At 41.2% G+C, this 22,121-nt stretch overlaps 1 pseudogene; it reads left to right on the top strand.

Annotated features, from left to right (window-relative positions):
- The first annotated feature begins 18,179 nt into the window (after nucleotides 1-18,179).
- LOC118542795 (cilia- and flagella-associated protein 276 pseudogene) lies at nucleotides 18,180-18,721 on the top strand (annotated as a pseudogene).
- The last annotated feature ends 3,400 nt before the right edge of the window (nucleotides 18,722-22,121 follow it).

The following is a 22,121-nucleotide window of genomic DNA, read 5'->3' as shown; positions in this document are numbered from 1 at the left end:
GTTGGAAGCACATTAAAAGGACTAGCACTCTCCTGGGGCAGTAATGTATTTTCAAGCAGATGGGAGGGGAAGGGACTATACCACCCTACAAATGAAAAACCTACAAAATCAACTTTCTTCAGAAAGATCCTTTTCCCTGGGGCCCTTATCTATTCTTCCCTAACTTTTCCTATACTTTCTCTGGGCCCTTGGTATATACTGAGCTCCAGCTCACCCAAGCTAACCTCAAGGTATTGTGAGGTCCCTCTCTACACTGATATTGCCATTCATTCAGCTCTCAACATACACAAGATTCAAGCAGCTGCTTCCCTAGCCTTGGGTGTCTGACCCAAACTGTGGTTCAGTCATATGCTCTGCTGACTCAGAGCCTACACGCCTCCTCTCCAGAACGCCAGTCCTTGACCCCGCATGTGGCATTCTTTGCCATTGAAGTAAAGGGTCACCTTCAATAAAGCATAACCCCCAAGCCTTCTTGTGAACTCCAAATTTCAGAGAACGGGAAGAAATGTTTTTACAAAAACCCTGTTGCTCTTTCAGGGAAGGAGGCTTGCATTCTAAATAGTTTTACTATGAAAAGTAAGCTGTGATTCAGTTTCACTTTCTATTTAAATACTTCAGGAACTAATTCATATGCTATTATTTTCAGAGAATGATGACTTTATATATTTTTTAAATCTTGTCCTTTGAATCATTTCATTCCTATGTGATTCTCAAACACTTAAAAATCCCCAAAATCCCACCAAGCTTAATATACTTAGTGAAGTCTCTACAAGGGATTATTTAGCATCTTCTGCTTATAGTCCTGTCCAAAAACCAGCTGATCTTCCTACCCTAAAGATTTACCTAGACCAAAGTAAGAGATACCATTCTGAAATCTGAGTGTCTTTACTAGCTGCACACTCTACACCCTGGTAGAAAAATCAGAGTAAGAATGTCTAGAAGCCCACCTCTCCCGGGCTATGGGTACAGTGGGGAGCAGGGGGTACTTTTCCCCTGCAGTGTGCCCAGGAGGCCTGAGTGAGACTGGGCCTGGCTTCTGTGGCCTCTGCAGCCCAACCTGGAGGCTGAGAGGTGGGGGGCAGTGGTGGCTGGGGATGCCCTGGGAGCCCGCAGATAAAATTCTCCGATGAAATTTGGTCTTCCTCCACGAACCTTGCTTTCTCTAGGAATTCCTATGTCCTTTACCAAATTAAATAGGAATAGGAACTTTCATAAAATCTGAGCCATCCAGCTCTCTGCTCTCTAAATTTCCAAGCCTTTGCATGTCCTTCCGTCAGCAAAAAATGCTCATGTTTTAGAAAACTGACTGCCAGTGAAGTAACGGAGAGGTGGAATTGGACCAAACACGTTTATGTGAGAGCAGCTTCCCCAAGCCCTTCCCTATGAAGGAGCAGGCCTCACTTCTGGGGCCAGTGGAGAGAAGCCCACTCCAAGGTGCTAGTTTTCAGTTGGCTTCCCAGCACCTCTGCAGTCATAACCAAAGCGAAGGAGAATATTGCATGACTTCAGAAGAAAGCCGGCCACCTTGCAACATCTTCAGGAAATTCTGCACTCCCCTAGGGCTTGCAAAACTCCCTATGTCTTGCAGACCAAAGGCAAGATCTCAGTCACCTAGCTCTAGTTTGCATAATTAAAGAAAGTGGAAGCTAGTTATTTTCTGGGTGACCCTTGGCCCAACCAAGCTCACAGGGCCTGTGACAGAAATAAGATAGCAATAAAATGAACTATGGTAGCAGTGAAAACTCGTACTACTTACATGAGCAGGAAAAGCCAGGGCCCTGGATGTTCATCCGACCCCTTAACCTGCAAGGGTCACATGGCCAAAGCAGCGTCCACTGACCGTACTCTAATGTTATTCTTTTGAAGATGGACACATGCAACTTAATGTAATTTCATGTCATAATCCCTAAGACTTTTCAGAGAAACAATTTACTAAAATCTTCTATAATACCTTTTATCTTCCTTTTTGATGTGGAAAAGCATAGCCTGTGATCTGTTAATTTGCTATCACATCTTTACCTCTTTCTGGTCCTTCTTCCCCTGTCCTATTAACATACTATCCAACTGTGGGGAAAAAATTAAAACACAAAAGTTTAAAACAAAAAAGAAAAAAAGTTTAAAACACACACGCGCGCACACACACACACACACACACACACACACAGAAGTTTAGAGCCACAACCAGTAGGACCACACAGGGAGAGAGAGAGAGAAAGTCCACCTTCAAAGTAAGCTGAGCAGCTCTACCTCTTCCACATGCGGCATCCAGACAGATTTCCTTTGTACAAAGAGTCTCGCTACTAGGGGAAGAAATTTGAAAATCACCCAGTTACTCTAAACTCCCTCACTTTAAAGAAGCACAAATCAAGACACAGGTTTACTTGGCGGGAGGTCACTTTTAGCAGAGCAATCGCTGGAAACCAGGTCTCACACTCCCAGTCCGTGGCAACAAAAAAGCCCAACTAGCTTAGGAGAGACAGAAGAAGCTCCACGTGGGCCTCTTTCAATCAAAAGCCACCTGGGATGAGGGCAGCCACCCTGTCTGTGGAGCTAAACTAAGAGCCCTCCGCCCCCGCCCCCACTTCCGTTGCAGAACAAGGGTCACTGCCACAGGGAGAGCTGAACCTGTGGACTGGGTTCTGGTTTGAGTCAGAGCACAATTTGGTTTTTAAGCCCAGAATTTGTTTGGATCCTCCAGCCTTGTTTAGAGGTTGAGAGACCATGGGGCCACCTAGCAGCCCTTGGCTTTTCAGAGTTTGGGAAAGCAACTCAGTTGCATTAGGAGTTTCTCGGAGAAAGCTTCTAAGACAAAGAAGGAATATTTATTTACTAAGTGGGAGAGGAAGCTACTGCTGAAGACCTTTCTAACCCACTTCTGTAAGGTTCACTTCCATAAAACCAGTAAACATACCTATCACAACTTTGTTTCTCTGTAAGTAAAGCCTTGAGACTTTTTTGTGTGTGTGTGTGTGGAAAGTGACGCAGCAAGCAAGCTAGCTTGCTCATGTTAGCAAGACTGAGGATATCTACAGAAGTGGGGTTCTGGGTCACTTTGCGGATGGGAGTAATAAATTTAACATTAATATGAAGGTCTGTGACAGTTTCTGGCTTCTTTTTTTTTTCTTTCTTTCTTTCTTTTTTTTAGGAATATATGAAATTTCACAGTCTTCATCTTGTGCAGCTCCAGGCCCTGGGAGGCAGGCTAGCTGGGGGTTAATTAAGCACAGGGTGGGTAGGCCTAACCTGGCAGCCTGAGTTTTTTAGCATCTAGGCAGCATGGAGTTTTTGAGTCTCCCCTGAAGTTGTCCCCTCCCCCCACACACAGCCTACATTCCTGGGGAGGGTCCTAACATCTGCCTGGGGCTTCAGAACCATGCACACTCATTCATTCATTCAACCAAAATTTACTGAGTACTCACCTTAGGCCAGGCCTTCCCATCTGGGACCACTCACTAAGTGCCCTCCAGGGTGCTCTGTGCCCTTTCTCAAAGAGGCACAGAGGACCAGATTCCGCTGTCTCCTGCGCTCCCTGCAGTAGCTTATAGTTAGCCTGCGCTAAAAAACATTCAGTAAACCCACGCGCACAATAGGCAAAATGGGAAAAGGCTGGGATTTGTGGCCAGACTGACCCAATTGAAGTCCTACCATTGGGGCAATTGGCAATAACCAGCTGCTTGATCTTGAGCAGGTGGTTAAAGTTCTCTGAGCCTCAGCTTCTTTAGATGAAAATGGAGGATAAGAAAATATATTCCTGGGATGCCTGGGTGGCTCAGTCGGTTAAGCATATGCCTTCAGCTCGGGTCATGATACCAGGGTCCTGGGATCGAGTCCTGCATCAGGCTCCTTGCTCAGCGGAGAGCCTGCTTCTCCTTCCCCCTGGTTGTGCGCGCTCTCTCTCTCTCTCTCTTCCCCCCGCCCCGACAAATAAATAAAATCTTAAAAAAGAAAAAATATATTCCTTACAGGGAATTTGTTTAATGGGACATAAAGACATATAAGTAAATATATAGGGACCACCAGTATTAGGTAAAAACTTTTTTTAAGATTCAGCATAATTTTTATTTTAATATATTTCAAAGTAATGCCTGTACATAATTACAACAGTAACACCAACATAGCTTTTACTCTGTACCAGGCACTATTCCAAATATTTTACATAGATTAAACTAGTTCACCCTAACAACAACCTTCTGAAGTAAGTACAATTACCTGGTGTTCAACAAATGATGTAACTGAGGCACAGAGAAGTTGAGTGACTTGCCTAAGATCACACAGCTAGCAAGTGGCATGACCTGGCTTCAAATCATGTCCATATTCACACAGTTCAATAATTCAAAAAATTCTGTAAGACTTGTTTTGAAAAGCAGCCACTCTCTGCATTTCCTTCCCTGGCGTTCCCACTCTCTATATAACCAATGCTTATAGAAGTTGAGGATTTAAATTTTTTTCACCATTACTGGAAACCACCATATCCCACTCACACACCACCCTTCCCCTCTTCCAACCTTTCAGTATCATTTTTTAGTTGGATGTAATGTTTACATCATCATCACTTCTAACACTATGACAGGCTCTGCAGTGTTCCATCATTCTCTTTCCTCCCTATACAGCTAGTAACTAGTTAATACTCGTCTTATTAGTTTGCTTAGCTTCTGTGCACCTTCCACTAATCCATCACCAAACTCTCCATGTTAATCTCCTCTCCATTTATTCGCACACATCAGAAGTCCATCGATCCCTTGAACACACCTCTCCCAGAGCCTTTCTGCTCCAATCTACACTGGACACTCCTAGTCCTCCTGCACAACCATATCTTGGGAGCTCCTTTCATCATCCCTAGAATTACTTTTACTTCTTCCTTGGGCCAGTTCACCTGGGTCCTTTACATTTTTATGAAGTTGAAATTTCTCAATTTCTTTCTTTTTTTTTTAAGTTTGTGTCTTTTGTATCCTATTAAAGAAATCTTTTCCTACTGTGAAGTAATGAAATTTTTCTAAGATTTCTTCTAGAAGTTTTATAATTTTAGCTTTTATGTTTAGGTCTGGGATCCATTTTTATTTGCTTTTTGTGTATGGTGTGAAGTGAGGGGTGAGATTCTTTATCTCCATATAGATATCCACTTGATCCAGCATCATTTCAAGAAAAATTGTCCTTTTCCCCATTGAAATACCTTGGTCTCTTTGTCAAAAATCAATGGACTATTTATGTGTGAGTCTTTATCTAAACTCTCTATCGAGACACCTGCGTGGCTCAGTCGGTTAAGTGTCTGCCTTCTGCTCAGGTCATGATCCCCGGGTCCTGGGATTGAGTCCTGCATCGGGCTTCCTGCTCCGCGGGGAGCCTGCTTCTCCCTCTGCCTGCCGCTTCCCCTGCTTGTGTTCCCTCTCTGACAAATAAATTAAATCTTGAAGAAAAATAAAATAAAATAAATTCTCTATCATCTTCTATTAGCCCATATATCTGTATTTATGCCAGTAACAGAATGTCTTGATAACTGAAACTTTATAGTGAATCTTCAAATTCAGTAGTATAAGACTTGCTTCAAATTTGTTTTGGCCATTTAAGGTCTTTGCATTACCCTATACATTTTAGAATCAGTTTGTGATTACACTGAATCTACAGGTCAATTTGGAGAAACCGTCTTTTTTTTTTTTTTTAAGAGAAAGAGAGGGAGAGGTGGGGAAGGGGCGGAGGGAGAGAGAGACTCCTAAGCAGGCTCCATGCCCAGTGCGGACCCACATGGGGCTCGATCTTACAACCCTGAGATCATGACCTGAGCTGGAACACAAGAGATGGATGCTTAACAGACTGAGCCATACAGGTGTCCCTGGAGAAACTGACATCTTAACAACATTAAGTCTTCCGTCCACAAACATGGCATCTCTCTCCATTCATGTAGGTCTCCTCTAACACAGAAATGTTTAGTAGTTTTTAGTGTACAAGTCTCAAACAAATCTTGTAAAATGTCCCTGAATATTTCATGTGCTTTTTGTTTCTTAAAAAATAGACTTTATTTTTTAGAGCAGTTTTAGGTTTACAGCAAAATCGAAATACAGAGAGTTTCCATGTAACTCTGCCCCCCCTCCCCCCACACACACAATCTCTCCCAGCTAGGATGCTTTTTATGCTACTGTAAATGGTATTTTTATTTTTTATGTTTAAAACAGTTGAAACTTTTGGGCGCCTGGGTGGCTCAGTCGTTAAGCGTCTGCCTTCGGCTCAGGTCATGATCCCAGGGTCCTGGGATCGAGTCCCACATCGGGCTCCCTGCTCCGCGGGAGGCCTGCTTCTCCTCTCCCACTCCCCCTGCTTGTGTTCCCTCTCTCGCTATCTCTCTCTCTGTCAAATAAATAAATAAAATCTTTAAAAAAAAAAAAAAAAAAAAAGTTGAAACTTTTTTTTAAAGTTTATTTATTTAAGTAATCTCAGCACCCAACAACTCTAACCCATGACTCCAAAATCAAGAGTCGCATGCTCTTCCAACTGAGCCAGCCAGGTTCCCCTCTAAATGGTGTTTTTAAAATCCCATTTCAAAATTGTTCATTGCTAGTATACAGGGGAAAAAAATTAAACATTAATCTTGTATCCTGTGAACTTGCTGACCTACTTATTAGTTCTAATACTTTTTCTGTAGAATCCTTAGGATTTTCTACATAATCATGTCATTTGCAAATAAATATTATTTTACTTCTTCTTTGCCAATCTATATGTCTTACCTTACTGCCCTGGCTAGAACCTTCAGAAGGATATTAAATATAAGTGGTGAAAGCTGACATCCTTAGGTCTTAGAGGTAAAATATTCAGTCTTTCACCATGAAGTATAACCTCATTTGTAGGTTTTCATGGAGGCCCCTTACCAGGTTGATGAAGTTCCCAGGTACTCATAGTTTACTGAGAGGTTTATGTCTTTTTAAATCACAAATAAGTTTTGAATTTTGCCAAAGGCTTTTTTTAAAGATGTATTTATTTATTTGAGAGACAGAGTGGGGAGGAGTAGAGGGAAAGGGAGCGAAATCCTCAAGCAGACTTCCCACTGAGCTTGGAGCCTGACATGGGGCTCAATCCCAGGACCATGAGATCATGACCTGAGTCAAAATCAAGAGTTGGGCACTCGACTAACTGAGCCACCCAGGCACCTTGCCAAAGGCTTTTGATGCATCTATAGACATGACATTTTTTCTCTTCATTTCTACTAATGTGTAAGTTAGACTAGTTGGTATTTAAATATTAAATTAACTTTGCATTCCTGGGATAAGCCCCACTGAGTCATGATGTATTTTCCTTTTAGTATTCATTTGCTAGTAGCTTGTTAAGGATTTTACCTATGATCATGAGAGATATTGGTTTGTAATTTTTTTTCTTGTAATGTCTCTCTCTGGTTTTAAAATCAAAATAAGACTGGCCTCATAAAATGAGCTGGAAAGTGTACTATCCAATTCTACCTCTGAAAGTTCTGCATGGCTAAAGGATTGGTATTACTTCTTCCTTAAATGTTTGCTATAATTCACCAGTGACACCATCAGGGCCTGGGAGTTTTCTTTGTGGAAAAATTTCTTAATATGAATTAAATTACTTTCATTGATATACTGATATTCAGGAATATTTCTCCCTGAGTCAGTATTGGAAATTTGTGTTTGCCAAGGAATTGTTCCATTTCATCTAAGTTTTCAAATGTATTTGCATAGTTATTCATATCCTTTTATTATCCCCTTAATTAATGTATATTAGTAATGTTTTCTCTTTTCCCAGATCCTGATAATTTGTGTTTTTCTTGATCATTCTATTTTAATGTTATCAATTTTATTGATTTTTTTTAAAAATTAAATTTTTTGTTTCATTGATTTTCTCTTTTTTCTATTTTTGGTTGTTTTCTGATCTTTATTATTTCCTCTCTTCTACTTCCTTTGGGTTTAAATTCTCCTCTGCCCCTAGCTTCTTAAGGTGGAAGTCTAGCTCATAGGTTTGAGACCTATCAAAGACATAAATTTTTTTTTAAAGATTTTATTTATTTGGGGCGCCTGGGTGGCTCAGTTGGTTAAGCAACTGCCTTCGGCTCAGGTCATGATCCTGGAGTCCCGGGATCGAGTCCCACATCGGACTCCCTGCTCAGCGGGGAGTCTGCTTCTCCCTCTGATCCTCCCCCTCTCATGCTCTCTGTCTCCCATTCTCTCTCTCAGATAAATAAATAAAAAATCTTTAAAAAAAAAAAGATTTTATTTATTTGACAGATAGAGACATAGCGAGAGAGGGAACACAAGCAGGGGGAGTGGGAGAGGGAGAAGCAGGCCTCCCACCGAGCAGGGAGCCCAATGCAGGGCTCGATCCCAGGACCCTGGGATCATGACCCGAGCTAAAGGCAGACGCTTAACGACTGAGCCACCCAGGCGCCCCAAAGATATAAATTTTTGATATAAGTTTTCTTCTAAGGACTGCTTTAGCTGCATCGCATAAATTTCGAAAACTTTCTTCTTCATTCAAAATATTTAGAAATTTCCTTTGTGATTTCTAACTTTACATTATTTAGAAGTGTGCTGTTTTTTCCAAATATCTGTTATTTTTAATTTAATTCCATTCTTATCAGAGGACATACTCAGTATGATTTCAGTTGTTTTACATTTATTGAGTCTTTTTTTTATGGCTCATAATATGGCCTAATTTGGTGAATGTTTCATATGCACTTGAAAGGAATGTGTATTCTGCTGTTGTTAGGTAAAGTATTCTGCATCAGTTAGGTCAAGCTGGCTGATACTGTTGTTTATTATCTTCTGTATCTTCACTAATTTTGTCAGTTTGTTCTATCAGTTACTGAAAGAAGAATATTGAAATCTCTAAAAATGCTCCAAAAATCTTCCATCAGTTTTTGCTGCATGTATTTTGAAGCTCTGTTATTGGGTATACACACATTTAGAATTGTTATGTCCTCTTGACCAACTGTACTCTCAATTATTATGAAATGACCCTACTTATTCCATGTGACATTTCTTGTGCTAATACTTTGATATTAATATAGCCACTCTAGCTTTCTTATGATTGGTACTTGCATGGTATATAACTTTTTCATCCTTTCACTTTTAATCTATGTGTGTATTTATATTTTAAATGGGTTTCTGGGGCACCTGGGTGGTGCAGTCAGTTGGGTGTCAGACTTGGTTTCATCTCAGGGTCATGGGATCGAGCCCTGCATTCGACTCTGCACTCAGTGCAGAGTCTGCTTAGGACTCTTTCTCCCTCTCCCTCTGCCCTCCCCCCGACCCTGCACATGCTCTCTCTCTCAAATAAATAAATCTTAAAAAAAAAAAAAAAAAATGGGTTTCCTCTGAACAGTGCACAGTTGGAACTTGCTTTTTTTATCCAGTTAGTCTGACCATCTCTGACTTATAACTGGGGTTTTTAATTATTAAGATAGTTGGGCTTAATTCTACCATCTTTGTATTTGTTTTTTTGGTCCTATCTGTTCATTGTTCTTTTTTTCCTTTTTTGCTGCCTTCTTTCGTGATAATTGAGTATTTTTAGCACTCCATTTAATCTACAATATTGGTTTATTAGCTATACCTCTTTGTTTAGGTTTTTTTAGTAGTTGCTCTAGAATTTTAAACATGCATATTTTACTTATTACACTACACTTTCAAATAATGCTATATTACTTCTGGTATAATGTAAAAACCTCATAACAAAAATATGCTATCATTTCATTTCTCCCATCCTTTGTGCTACTATTGTCACACATTTCACTTCTATAGATGGTCTAAATCCTACGATGCATGTAATTTTTGCTTTAAATCATCAATTATATCTTAAATACATTTTAAAATGAGGGAGAAGAGAGTGTTTTATATTTACCCACATATATGTCATTTCAAGCACTCTTCATTCCTTTGTGTAAATCTACATTCCCATCTGATATTTTCTTTCTGCCTGAGTAACATTTTTCACTCTGCAAGTTTACCGACAACAAATTCTTTCAACTTTTGTTTGTATGAAAAAGCCTCTTTTTTTTTTTTTTAATTGGCCTTCACTTTTCAAGAAGCTTCACTTATTTCCAAGTTGTTTTATTTTATTTTTTTTTTCTTTTGGTACCTTAAAGATGCCATTCCACTGTCTCCTGGTTTGGATAGCTTTAGATGTAAAGTCTGTAGACTTTCTTATCTTTGTTTTTCTGTACATAGTCTTATTTCTATCTCTTTATCATTAGTTTTTAACAACTTGATTATGATATAGTTTGATGTGAGTTTTTGTGTATGTAGGTTTATTCTGTTGAGTTTCTTGTATCTTTGTGTTAGCATTTTCATCTAATTTAGAAAATTTTTCAATTTTTTTCTTACTATTATTTCTTAGTAATCAGAAAGACTTAAGATTTCTGGAGAACTTTTCTGTATAACTCCCTCTCATCTGGAATTCTTCCTCACAACTTTCAGCTGCCTTAGTTTCCCTGAACTCCAATCTCTCTCTTCAACTAAGTGAGACCACCATGCTATACTTGGGATTCTCCTCCCAGCTCCATGATCTGGAATGTGCTTCCAGGTAGAAACCTAAGTGATAATAGAGCTTACCTCATTTGTCTCTCTTCTCTCAGGAATCCCAATCTGTTCTACCTCTAGTCCAATATCAGAAAACAGGCATCTCATGCTTTTATACAGTTTCTGGTTATTTCTGTGGCAGCTCTTATTACTCCATCATGGATTAAAACAGAAGTCCACTTATGCTTTTCTAAAAATCCATTTACTGACAATTTTTGGAAGGTAGTAGAGAGTAAACACATATTCAATCCACCATGCTTAGCTGGAAAGCCACCTTAATTTTAAAAACTGTAAACAAAACATAATAGTTTTAAAATTAATAAGTACTCCAAACAGTGAGAGATAATTGTTTTCAACTTTTCACCAAGGTGTCTGTGGTCAGCTCAGTGAGTGAATTACAAATCAGGTTCCACATCTAGTTGTTTTCTTTACCTTCTTGCAGTAGGATCTTCTGATAAATGAATTGGGCCAAAAGCTTGTTCTGGTTGTTCTCCAAGCCCAACACTTATTATTAACTTTGCTTAGGCTGGTTATTCAAGCATCTCCACATTAATATGACTTGTATGTAATTTTGCTCTGAGAGGTACAATTTTGAACAATATCTTTATAGTTTTGGTCTCTTTACATTTACTGACAAAACTAGTCAGGTTCCTACACTCACTCTAGAAAATAACACTTGATTTACCAGGGAGGTAATCATACTTTGTTTGAAAATTATGTTAAAATTTGGTGGCTTTGTGCCACTATAGGAAAAGTGTCACAAGAAACAGTGCCCTTGGGGACCATTACAATGCAATAAAGTCCAATTTTCAAACATTCAGTAATGTATTTCCTAATTGAACATCCCTATTCTAGCTATTATGCTAAATCAACAATCATACAGATTATTTTGTCCTAGTTCATACAGATTCATGCTGTATATTCATATTGAAATTGTATTCAATATTTACACATATAGAATTCTGTATTATGCTATTGATAATATTTCTCCATCATTAATGGCACCCTTCAATTATTTTTGATTCATGAGATTTAATACAACACAAAAGTAACAAAAATGTAAATTTTTACAACTAAGAATCTTAATACTATCATGATGTAAAACACATTATACAAAATAATCTATAATTGACCACTGAAATTAGCTATCATGAACTGACCAATATAGTCCTTGCAGTGAATGGCATAAAACAATTATTAAGAAGGTAGTAGAATTTCTATAGAAGTCTTAATTAATCTTACATTTAAAATTAGCTAAGTAAGGGGCGCCTGGGTGGCTCAGTTGTTAAGCATCTGCCTTCGGCTCAGGTCATGATCCCAGGGTTCTGGGATCAAGCCCCGCATCAGGCTCCCTGCTCAGCAGGAGGCCTTCTTCTCCCTCTCCCACTCCCCCTGCTTGTGTTCCCTCTCTTGCTGTGTCTCTGTCAAATAAATATATAAAATCTTTAAAAAAAATTTTTAAATAAAATAAAATTAGCTAAGAGTATGTGAACAAAATTGTTTCATCATTTTTTCCTCTAAAATCATCAAACCACTTGCAAACTCCTTGATAAACCACCAGAGTTTCATAGACCATCTCTGTGAAATCCTGTTTCAAGGATACAAATTTGTATTTTTAATCAGTGGTAGTAATTACTGATTCTCAGTGATTCATATATAGAAGACATTTAATACCCATCTAATAAATTATTAAGCAATGGTTTTTGGGTTCATACATGTTAAGCACTATTCCAAACTCTGAGGATAAAGCAGTGAACCAGACAGATACTGTTTCTATTCTGGAGGCACTTCCTATCTAGTGGGAAGAAGGAGACAGTACAAAGAAAGCAGGTGAGTTCAGAAAATGTTAATGATATAAAAGAAATAGTGTAATGAGATAAAGTGTGACTTAAAGAGTTACTTTGTATGGGGTGTTCAAGAAAGATCTCACTGAAGTTACTGTTAAACAGCATGCTGAGTGATGAGAAGGAGGCAGGCATTGAGGAGCTGAGACCATTCTAGGCAGAAGGCTCAGAAAGTGTAAAGGCTTTGAGGTAGTGGTAATGGTTTGGCCTTTTGGGGGAACAGAGAGAAAGCTGAGGTGTCTGAAGCAGATTGAACAAGAGGAATATGGGATAAGAGGTTGGGAAGGCACACATGGACCAGAGTAACAGAGCCCTGTGAGCTGTGGTGAATCTGGGAAACTACTGGAAGACTGTAAACCAGGGAGTGACTAGAGCTAATTTACATCTATGAAAGATCACTAAATGTTCCATGGAGTACAGAGGAGTTGGAGAGAGGCAAAGTGAGAACAAAGAGACCAGTTACAAGAGTATTTAATAATCCAAGCAAGATGGGGCGCCTGGGTGGCTCAGTCGGTTAAATGACTGCCTTCGGCTCAGGTCAAGATCCCAGGGTCCTGGGATCAAGCCATGTCGGGCTCCCTGCTCAGCAGGGGAGTCTACTTCTCCCCCTCCCTCTGCTCATGCTCTCTCTCTTGCTCACTCTCTATCTTTCAAATAAATAAATAAAATCTTAAAAAAAAAAAAAAAATCCAAGCAAGAGGTGACTAGGTTGGTAGCAGTACAGATGCAGAGAAGTAGATGGAGTTGGGAAGTATTTTTCATACAGAACAAGTAAGACTTGTCAATGTATTGAATGAATTAATGTATAAGATAATTAATGAATAGTCACTAAAATGGGGAGATCTGAAAGAAAGGTCAGCATGTGCTACAGAAGTTAAGGAAAGCTTTCTGGAGGAGGCAGAATGAGAGCTGGGCTTGAGAGATGAGCTAGCTATGGCTAAGAAGTACAACGGTAGCGGTTCAATTGCAAACAAAATCAGTGAGATGGGAATGACGGGAATGAGCTTCAGTGTGTCTGGGGACTCATGAGGAACAGCCTGCTAGCTGGATGTTGAGGAATGAACAGAGTGGGATGGAAAGGGGCTGGATCATGGAAGATCTGGAAAGCCTAGAAGGGTGAACTCTGTGTCTACGCCTATCCAATCCCCAGAATAGCTGGAGCTTGGGCTTCCTAGCAAGGAGACCGGCAATGAGCCCTTTCTCCAAGTTCCATGCCTGAACCCAGAGACCCCACTGGGCCAGGCAAGCTCAGATTCATAGACCCTGTGCCCTCTGTGACTGGACCAGAGACTTCCCTGCCATGTGTGAGCTCTACGGAGGCAAGGATGCTGCCTGTGTCACACATGCTTTTCCCCAGAAGCTGACACAGGGTATTTAGAATAAATGACTGGCTATGACGTGGATGTAAGGGATGGGACACAAAAACTACTCAACGCCTGAACAGCACCCCTGTAAGTCGCCCGCCTCCTCCATGGAAACAACAGCCGCCTTTTACTTGGTGGTATATAATGTAGGACAAAAGTGCTAGGCACATTTCTCACATTTTTTCACTTAATACACACAACATCCACCCTTTAAGCTATGCATTTCTACCCACATTGCACTGATGGGGGAACTGAAAGGCAGACAAGTTAAGGTCACATACTAGCAAGAGGCAAAGCCAGGTCTCCCACTGGCCTATAGCTAGTACAGGTCATCTCCTATCACAAAATGAGGCTCTTTCCACTAGTCCTAAAACAATTCTGTGGGTGAAAGCACTGGAGTCTCCCACCTGCCACTCTGGAGGGCAATTCAGCAGCCCTTTAGTTCGAGCTCCCACCTCAGCAGGAAGCCGTTTATCAGATTAACAACCCACCTGCTCCCACAGCAGAGAGCAGGGCTCTGAGGAAGCAGAACTGGGCTTGGTTGGGCTCTCTGTGGGGGACAAGGACCCAGGGACATCTTGGGCCTTACAACTGGGAAGCCACTTGGTGCTTTTCCCCTCCCCGGGAGGAGACTAGAATGTGTTCTTTGACCTCACTGTCAGCATGAAGTAATGGGAAGAACACAGGATTTGGAGCCAGACAGATGTGGATTTGAGTCCTGATAAGCTTTATGATCTTGGTCAAGCCACTTAAACTCTCCATGTCTCCGTTCTTTCAGCTGATCTTGGTCAAGCCATTTAGACTCTCCATGTCTCAGTTCTTTCAGCTGAAGAATGACTTAATGCCACTTCCCTCATGGAATTCTCTTGGGCATTAAATGAGATGGCATATTTAAGGAGCCCACACCACAGCCGGCACCCAACAGTGCTCTCAAGCAAGAGCTCTCCTTTCCTCTCTCAACTGGATAGGGCAATCATTATTGGGTCCACTTATCAGATGAGCAAACTGAGGTGCCAAGAGATTGAGTTGCCTACAGCTAATAGAGGTCATCTCCTAACTCACAAAATGAGGCTCTTTCCACTAGGTTTGTTTGTTTTTTCTGGCTTCTCAAAAGCAAAAACAGGTCACTCTCCCCAAAACTGGTTGTTTTGCCTTGAATATGTAGCTGTCTGGGCCCTCCTTCTCCTCTCTTTGCTTCCCTTCTCTAAATCCTTATCTCACCAGTCTCTTTAACACACAAATCAGACTGATCATCATAAAGTAATAGAGAGAGTCACAAGCAGAACGAGAGGTAAATACAATTCTCTCCACAAGCAAGACAAGCCCTCTCTGTTGGTGCAAAATCATGACTCATTCGAAACCTTTTATGATGGCCAGATGCTGAGCACATCTAAATTGCTTCAAATTGCTTCTACAGTGTATGTTAGTGGTAGGGAGGGGAACAACCAACATCTATATATATTTATACATTTACCAGGAAATGTGTTTATACTGTTTTCCAATCAGGATTAACCACAAGCCAGGAGTTCCACACCTAATGAATAGGCTAAACCCAGCCCACTGTCAAGAGTGAAAAGTCCATCTCAAACATAAGATTTTAAATCAAAATAAATGTTAGAAGAACATGGTTCTCAGGATTGTTGGGCAGCCAGAGCTCTTTCTAGCAGCTGGCAGGGTGAGTGATGGCTGTTTCTGAGCTCAAACTTTATCCTGGAAGCCTTAGAAGCTAGGCAAGGGAGGCTTCCAAGGAAGGAAAGGATCTCTTTTTAGCCAGCAACTGCTCCACATTTAGGTCGTTGGAAATTCCTGGTGTGATCTCTGACCACCCAGAACCCATCCCTGAGTTGACCCACAGCCAGCAGCCCAAGTCACTCTGGAGCCACAGCTTGGGTCTTCCCCAAGACAACCTGACCCCAGAGATCTGTGTGGACTCACTATGCCTAGATGTTACATCTTGTAGACTTAGGTCACTGTCCAAAATGTGAAACTTCTCATTTGTTCTCACATTCTCAACCCCATACTGTCCCATGGCTCTTCTCCCAAACACCAATTGCTCCTCTTTCCTGCAAAATTTCCCTCTGTGACCACTGGAATCCTTCATTCCATGGCAAATCAATCCTTCATCCTTCACCTTATCACAGAAGGCTCTCTTCTCTTCTTGGACTTCCCTGAGACACAGTTATCCCCTGATCACAAGCATCTTCTACAGCCATCCTGAGGGATGACTTCTTGTTCGCTCATGCCTATGTATCTACCTGGTTTAGCAGATGAAGCCCCAAGGTGGGATCAGTGTCCTCAGACTCCTGTGTGTTTCAAGACCATTACTCTCCTCCAGTGTAACTCCTTTGGGGCTCACACTATCTAACTACACCAGCTTCCCTGCATTTCTCTGTCTCCCTACTCCTGCTATCCTCCTGGAGTGGTTCAGTGTACAGGGGGAGAACCCTCCAATGCCATTCATTACGTTCCTTACATTGAATGACCCTGATCACCCTTCCACATCCATCACCCATTGCCACAGCCACATTGTTCCTCTTGTCACTGCCAAATACACCATTTTCTTTCTTTTTTTTTTTAATTATTGGTTTATTCATTATGAAGTGATACTTTTTTTTTTAAGAGGAAGGGAGAGGGAAAGAGAGAATCTTAAGCAGGCTCCACACCCAGTGCAGAGCCCAACATGGGGCTCGATCTCACAACACTGAGATCATGACCTGAGCTGAAAACAAGAGTAGGATGTTTAACCGACTAGCCACCCAGGTGCCCCACAAATACGCCATTTTCTGACATGGTCTCCCAGCCATCTAGCTGTGCATCTGCTTTTCAGCCTCTCTGAGATCACTAATCCCTTGATCCCTCATCTTTCTACCAGTCCATCGTCCCCCAGCCTTCTTTCCTTTCCAACAAAACTGTTCTCTCATCCACACTCTCTATGCCTGCACTCCTTTTCTTCTGCTGACCCGCAATCCTCTGCACCATGTTCCATTCAACTTCTCCTTCTCCTTTCTGCACTAGCAGCTGAGGGCTACAAAAGAAAACACACGCCCGCACCTCCCCACAAACATACCCGCATCAGAGACTGCTGGTTGCCAATCCCAATGTCTGTTATCACTATTTTAGAATCCTGATTTGGAATAAAAAATCCTTATAATCTTTAGAATTTTGATCTTGAATAAAAATATTTCCCAGCATCCCTTGGAGCTAGACGTGACCATATTATTCAGTTCTGTTCAATAAGGTGAGTAGAGTTATTGTGTGGCAGCTTCTGGGAAATTTCTTTATGATATACCTATGATATGCCCTTTGTCTCTTCTTCCCCTTCCTCCATCCTTCTACTGGAACATGGATGTGATGCCTGGAGTTCATCTTAGACCATAATGATGAGGACTACATCTGAAGGATAGCAGAATATAAAGCTAGAAGTAGTCTGGATTCCTGGGAACTACAGAGCCTGAATTGCCTATAATAGACTTCTTTGTGTAAGAGAGAAATAAACATTATTCTAAGTACTCCACTGTTTTTTAGACTTCTATTACTCACAGCTGCTCACAGTGGAAGAGACTCCTACTAACACAATGCCCTGAACACACAACCAATTCTTCTTCTAGTGCTTGGTCTGCTTCCTTTCCTAATACTCTCAGGCTCCAGGCCAACCCAGCCTTGTCCCCACAGACCCCAACACATTCAATTCCCACCCAGTCCCCAATCTTACCATGTAACTTTACATTCTTTGGTAATGTGGCCGAATGAATATATGATAAACATTAAAAAAATTTGTAACTTTATTCTACTGGCAAGCATTAGTAAAAGAAATGAGTAAAGTATTACATTTAAGCAACCAAAATTATAATACACTTAGAGATCTGTTTAATAAGAAAGACACAGGCTTAAATGAAATAAATGTATTAGAATATATACAACAAGATCTTGATAATGGAAAGTTACGCTATGTTCTTGGGGAAGAAGACCCTCCTAGTTTAAAAAGTCAGCTTCCTCAGACTAATATGTACATTGAATTAGTTCCAATTAGAATCTAAACAATAATTTTAATGAAATTTCATAATTATCTTTAAATTCACATGAAAAATGACTGAAAATAACAAAGAAACACATAAAAAGAACAGTTAGTCTTGCCGTATAGAACATATTATAAAGTCAAACAGAAATGAAAAACTGGTAAAACAAAATAGAAAATCCATAATCGACAGCCATATTTATGAATTATCCCCATGGAAGAAAGTAAAATGGACTCTAATCTTATATATTACACATAAAAAAATCCAAATGGATAAAAATATGGAGAGCAAAACAGTGAAAAAAAATATTGCAAGAAAACTTTGAAGACTATACTATAAACTGAGGATAGGGGAGATCTTCCTAACAAAGACTGGAAAGTTGGAGGCTCTAAAAAAGATGAAAGACCCTCAGACCAGCGTCTCACTCTGCACTTTACCATGCCTTTCACCAGAGACCCTTTCCAGCACCCTACATTGGATAATGATTCCTACTTGGGAAAACTCTGGGCTTCCAAGAAACTGTCATATTAAGAGCCCAACTCACCTTGCTCAGCAACAGGAACCCTGGAGTCAGCTCAGATCAACTCCCACAGTCACCTTCATGAGGCAGGAGGTTTATTTTTTTGATCCTGAGATACCAAAGGATGACATGGGTTTCTGCTTAGCAGCCTTGTACAACCACTACACAGGGACATTCAAGAACAAAAGTGAGATAGATACTCTTACACTAGAAGACCACCCAGAAAACCCATGGAATCATCAAGACTCAATACCCTGAAGTATTGTTACCCTTTACTCTGCTACCTTCCATCACTTTCGGAGCTAACATCAGACACTGGATCAACCCTAAGAAGGAGTCTATCCACAGCATCCAGGGATCCATAGTGTCCCCTCACAATGAGGCCACCAATGGAGGCTACTCCTGAAAGAATGATGGTGGCTTCTTTTCTCTACCTAGTGTTGACAGGTCCCTGGACTAATTAATCATAGTGGAACATCCTGCCACCTACCTGAATTAAATAGATTTGTGACAGATGGAAAAAAAATATGAAAGGTGTATTTGACTATAAACTTTACAACTTTTGTACCACTAAGGCCACAGAGAAAATATATGGGAAAATATTTGTAATATAAATTTTAAAAGTTAATTTCTATTAAGAAGTAGGTGAATATGATCCAAAGAGTATATTAAAATGACCCCAAAGATCATGTGTGTATGTGTATGTGTATGCAAAGATTTTGTTGGGGCTCCAAAGGGTCCTCCATGAATAGCACCCCTCTTTCTTGCCCAAGATCCTGAAAAAGTTGGAAGAGTAAAGAGTAAATATGGGAGCCAAAATACCCTATTTTTAATGATAGAGGCTAAGTTCCCTAGCCTGTATTCCCACCAGACTGTCACCCCTTTAAGCCTCTCTATTAAATTCTAGGTTGCTCACAGCCAGGCCGCATATCTACATCCTTTTTCATTCTGTTTCTAGAAAAGAAGGTGGCTCTTCTGGTAACTCTTAAGGCATCTAGCTTCTCCTTGGTTCACTGTTTCTTTCTTTTTTTTTTTAATCTTTTTTTTTTTAAGATTTTTTATTTATTTATTTGACAGAGAGAGACACAGCAAGAGAGGGAACACAAGCAGGAGGAGTGGGAGAGGGAGAAGCAGGCTTCCAAGCAGGGAGCCCAATGCGGGGTTCGATCCCAGGACCCTGAGATCATGACCTGAGCTGAAGGCAGAGGCTTAACAACTGAGCCACCCAGGCGCCCTGGTTCACTGTTTCTGAGTATACTCTTACATACCTGAACTGATCATAGTTAATAAGTAGAATGAGACATGACAATTGGCTTAAACAATCAGACCCTTGCCTGGAGCTGGAGGGAAGGGTGTCAGTAATACTAACTAGGAGGCTAACTATGGGGGAGGAATGGATTTCCCGAATGGGAAGTCCAAGAACTTCCTGCAAGAAAAGAGGGAAAATGGAAGTGAAGAGTTAACCAGCAAATGTCCCCTACCCAGCCTTGGGTACAGAGTCAGGCAACAGGCAAGCTGAGACCTGAAGAATGAAAAGGAATTGGCAGGGAAAAGGAGAGGTGGAAGGCATTCCAGGCAGAGCAAATAGCATGTATAAAGCTCTGGGGATAAGAGATACAGGACACAGGCAGGAACTGCTAGTATTTCAGTGTGCCTAAAGCACAGACCTGGCATCCCTGCCCTCAAAGACCAAACAAAACCTAGGTAATATCAGTAAACTTTTGTGGACTAAAGGACTAGCATCCCATGAGTCAGCCTGAGCCCTGGACACAGCTCCTTACTCCAACAGTCCCTTAGCCCCCCACCCCTGTTCTGCAGTGCCCTCCCCAATCTCAAGGAACCCACAACTGCCAAAAAGCACCCAAAGCTTAGACATAAAGGGCTGGGCCCCAGGCTGCTAGGCCTCCAGAGATGACTCTGCCCCATAGGTGTACTCTGGCTACCAGATCCTGAAGACATAGCAACTAGAGCTGATGGAGGGCTGGGGAGGGACTAGAAGAAGACTAAGGGCAATCACAGCTGCCTGAGGGAAATCTGGAGAAAGCTGACTGAGTGAGACTTCCCAAAGCCTTTGCTGGCCTCTTCCAGAAGCCTGAGAAACTAACTCCCTCCAGCATAAACTCTGGAGCCTTAGCACCCCTTCCAAGACATATGGAAGTGAAAAGGCCCACAGTATCTGAAGATCTGGATGTTGGGTTTGTCACTCACCATCTCCCTAGAGGCTGAAGGCCTTTAGGAGTCTCTGTTCAGAAGCTCCCAGACTCCAAGTACTCATGAAGGGTCTAAGGAAATGGCCAGTGCTAACCATACCATACCCACCTGATCACCAATGTGCACAGAGCTTGGACTTTGAACTCACACAGAACTGGATTTGAACCTTGGCTCTGCTACTCACTGTGTGACCATGGGCAAGATACTTTATATCCTGATCCTCAACTTTCTTATTTGCAAAATGGGGATGGTAGTGTTGAGAAGATTAGATACAATAACATATATGAGGTGCTAGATGTGAATATTCTTCATAAGTTTTAGTTCCTTTCCTTCCCTTGATGTCACCAGGCTCCTTTCCCCGCTCTTGGATCCTTTCTCTTGTTGTTCAGACCCTATCTTGTCTCCTATTCTTGCTGCGAACAGACTGTCGAGAAGCTTCATAGTCCTGTCTGCTTAGAATAACTGCCTCCCAACCCAAGGCACTTGCACTTGAGGAAACTCAGGCAGTCATAAATCACAATCACTCGGTCATGTGAACTGAACACTGTGCCTGGTTTTATGCCAAGTATGGGGGAATACCATGGAAAATAAGGCACAGACTCTTCCTCAAGAAGCTCTGCTCCAGTGGGGGAAAGCAGCACAAAAGAGCTTATAATAATACAGCACAATAACTTAGAAGTAAAAGGGGACATACCCACTGAGTCTGGGGGCATCATGGAGGGGGTGACAGATTAGGTAAGTCTTAAAAGGATGAGTAGGTGTCAGCCGGAGGAAGGAAGGTGAGGAAAGAGCAGAGGGGAAAGCATTAGCAAATTAAGGAAAGCACATAGAGCCTTGACTGTGCAAAGAAATGGGCAGTTCTGGGCTTCTGGAAAATAAAGTGGAGATGCCCAGTTATGTTTGGATAAGCATAGAAAAGAGTCTGATGGGATATACACCAAACTGTTTACCTACATTGAGGTTGGAAATATGGGAGATGGGAGTCTTTCAGGTTTTACTTTATTTTTTTTTAAGATTTTTAATTTATTTTATTTGAAAGAGAGAGAGCACGAGCTGGGGGGAGTGGCAGAGGAAGAGGGAAAACAGACTCCCCACTGAGCAGGGAGCCTGATGCGGGACTTGATCCCAGGGTCCTGGGATCAAGACCTGAGCTGAAGGCAGAGGCTTAACTAACTGAGCCACCCAGGCGCCCCCAAGTTTTACTTTATATCCCACTACATTGTTTCAAATTGTTACTAGTGTGTATAAATTTTATAATTTAAATATATCCTTTTTAAAAAATGTAAAAACAGTTAATTTTGGCTACAATGCATAGAACAACTTAGAATGGGGCAAGTCTAAAGCAGAAAGACCGGTTATAAGGCTACTGCAGGTGGTGAAATCCTAAACCAGAGAAGTGGCTATGGGGATGGGGAGAAGGAGAAGTCAAGGGTGTCAAGACTAGAATTGTGTAGGCGGTGGTACCTTTACCGAGACAAAGTCCATGAGAGAAAACAGATACTAAGAGGTCAAGGAATTGAGGACTCAAAAGTCACCTTGACATGTCCAACAAGATCTCTGGGTTTCCTGGGATCCTAGGTGGAAGGGATAGGCAATGGAGCCTTCATCCTGTTTATGGCTGTATCTGAGCCAACATTTACCCTTTGCTT

This window comes from Halichoerus grypus, chromosome 5 (genome assembly GCF_964656455.1).
Source record: "Halichoerus grypus chromosome 5, mHalGry1.hap1.1, whole genome shotgun sequence".
Lineage (NCBI taxonomy): Eukaryota > Metazoa > Chordata > Mammalia > Carnivora > Phocidae > Halichoerus > Halichoerus grypus.
Note: the sequence above shows the minus strand (reverse complement) of the source record. Positions and strands in the feature narration are given on the sequence as shown.